The following is a 3,058-nucleotide window of genomic DNA, read 5'->3' on the forward strand; positions in this document are numbered from 1 at the left end:
AGCCAGGCGGGGGGTGCCGGTGGCCGAGGTGCGCAGCCCAAAGCGGGCTGCCTGTTCCTCCGCCGAGATATTTACGGGTTTCTGTTGTTTATTAATTCTGCTAAATTAGACTTCGGACTGCAGCTCGCAGGCGGCGTTGCACAACCTAACAAGGAGGGCTGCTGGGTGGCAATCCCACTGAGCATCTTCCACCTCCTGAAAGCACTTACTAAAAAAACCCCATAATTTTAGCCAGCTATCCTTATGTGCTTCATAAAAGGATGGAGACGCATTCCTATTTGCCTTAACGCGCTGGCTGCACCATTTCCCACTGGCGAACGTGTCAGAGAGTAACGTGGCCTGGCAAACCTACACAGGTTTCCCGCAGGAACACCGACTAGTCCCAGGGAGATGGAGCGGAACGCATCCTGCATCCGCCTGGGAGGACCCTCTAGTTACAGGATGGTGAAGCTGGGGCTGGAAGTGCTCAGACTGCAGAGAACCTTTGTGATTCTTACCTCTTTTTGCAGTCCTTCTGTTAGTTCTCAGTCAACATAACAGCTCTCACGTTGAAACCAAGCTGAACTTACTTTTGGGTTAGACTTTGTGAAACACTACGCCAAAAGCAGTTCCAAAATGCACGTACTCTGCCTCCTGCATCCCTGTCATTCACCCACTGCAGTCAAGTCACTCATCAGCACAGGGGAGATGATCCACGTTCAGGACTACCCACACAAGTATCGTCACAGGCTAGACCATATTTCTATCAAATGAAGCTCTCTCATGCACCTGACATCTTTCTTCTGATTGTTCAGGAGTATGGATTTTAAAAGCCAGGCAATAACACGCCGAGGCTGTGGTTCCCCAATTTACTTCAGTCAGAAGCAGAAGAGCTCTCCTCCTACCTCCATCCGAGCTGGCCTGCCCTCTTGGCTGGACTCAACGGAAACAATTTAACCAAGGACAAGTATTTTCAAAAATCCCCTTCAGAGTGCTCACACACTTGGGCATTTCATCCACTATCTACGGGAGAATGGTTCCAGAAAATAAAGTTGCTGCACAAAAACAACCAAGACTTTTAGGTGCACTTCAGCATCCTGCTTGTTTCCTTTTAATTGCCCAGCATCCTCTTTGCCATTTATTAAAAACAAGTAATTTCAGGTAGTTTCTGAAAAGCGATGTCTTAATCCATTCCTCAGCTACCCAAATTGTGTTCAAGTGATATCCTAATGCTTGTGCATTTATGTTTTCCAAGTACTCCTTGTCTATGCTTTCCCAACAGCCATTTTGATATCAAGAATTTCCTGATTCTACTAATCTTCTCTTTAATTTTATGGTTGAAGATATTAACAACAACAAGGCATTTCAGATTCCTCACTCATATTCATATATTCATATATTTCTTATATGACACATTCCTGATATATTTTTAGAGTAAACTTTATTTTCTATTAATTCTTTGGGCTGTCTCCTTATAAATGAAGAAGGAGCTATATGGGCATAAGAGTGGACACCTGCCCACCTGGGATATCTCTTCTTCATTAGGACCATCTGAAAATGTTCTTGCACTTTCTTCTGCCAAAGATGAAAGCTTAAACTTCTGAGCAAACAAAGCACAGGATTTTTGTGCTTGGCGCATAGAGAGAGTGCCCAGTACTTAAGTGTACCATGAGCACTTAAGTGTACCATGGTACTTAAGTGTACCGTGGCTGTCCTGAGCGTAATCAAATACAATTTGGGCGTTCTATCTGATTGATATAGTTGCAAACAACCATTTTGCACACATGTAAGTCCATCTTTCTATACTGTCTATCTATATAAACAGTCTCAAGTTGCTCGTAGGGAGGTTTAGATTGGATATTATGAAAAAGTTCTTCACTGAAAGGGTTATCAAGCATTTGACCAGGCTGCCCAGGGAAGTGGTTGAATCACCATGCCTGCAGGTATTTAGAAGATGTGTAGATGTGGTGCTCAGAGACAGGGTTTAGTGGTGGACTTGGCAGTGCTAGGTTAATGGTTGGGCTCGATGATCTTAAGGGTCTTTTCCAACCTAAATGATTCTATGATTCTATATGCATTTTGTAAACGCTTTGTTGTTTATAGAAGTTTTTCAGTAGCAATTTGCTTATAAGCTTGCATTCCCACATCTGAGAGCACAGAGTGTCTTCCTGAAGCAGCATCAGAGGCCATTTGTTGAAGCTTCAGAGAAAAGTTCAGGCTGATGGAAAAGAGCATTAGTAGATCTGTGGCAATATTTCCCTGTCTAATAAGGAAACAAACCCAAGGGAATCTAGGCTCAAAGGAGAGGCCCAGCTTGAAGGGAAGCGTTAGGATAAAGGTCACTTACCCATAGAAGGGTTCAAAATACAGGGGTAGGAGTTTGGAAGGAACTATAAAACAGTGGCATCTTCCAGCCTTATGAGACAAACACCGTGCTTGTTGTAAGACAAAGGGATAGCACCTATTGTCCTCTTTAAACTGCAGAGAGAACCCAGATCGTGGCTCTTCTACTAAGCACTATGACAGGAGACTACTGAGATTGAAACTGTACACTGCGGTTCATCGTTGACCTCAGAGCCGACTGCTACTTCCCGCCTTGCCTGAACCAGCTCTGCCAGCCTCGGCAGACGCCTGCTAAGCCAGCAAAACACTATTCCCTTTTCTTTGCCTGGGTTAGTTTTCTGCTGATTCAATGACCTAAACCAGCTCAGTGCAAGATTAGACAATCATCAGGTCTAATATCAGAGGAGTAAGGAAAAGGAACAAGATTTTTCCCTTTCTGTGGAAGCAAGCTATTACAGTGACTCAAGCTGTAACAGGTAATTTTACCCTGAGAGGTAGATTCACAGGGGGTTAAGCCAAGTCGAGACTGTGCTACTGGCAAAAGAGATAATTCCATCCTTTTCCCTTCCCTTAGTCATGCTTTCCTGATGCCTTCTCTCCGCTGGCTCCAACATTCATGCGGCCACATGTTAGGCTAGATCTGCTTGCCAGCAGAGCTGAAAGCTAATCTTTTTTTTTTTTTTTTTTTTTTTTAAAAAAAAAAAAAAAATTTTTCAAGAAAACACTTTTGACCCCC

Source organism: Charadrius vociferus, unplaced genomic scaffold, assembly GCF_000708025.1.
Source record: "Charadrius vociferus isolate BGI_N301 unplaced genomic scaffold, ASM70802v2 scaffold263, whole genome shotgun sequence".
NCBI classification, from domain to species: domain Eukaryota; kingdom Metazoa; phylum Chordata; class Aves; order Charadriiformes; family Charadriidae; genus Charadrius; species Charadrius vociferus.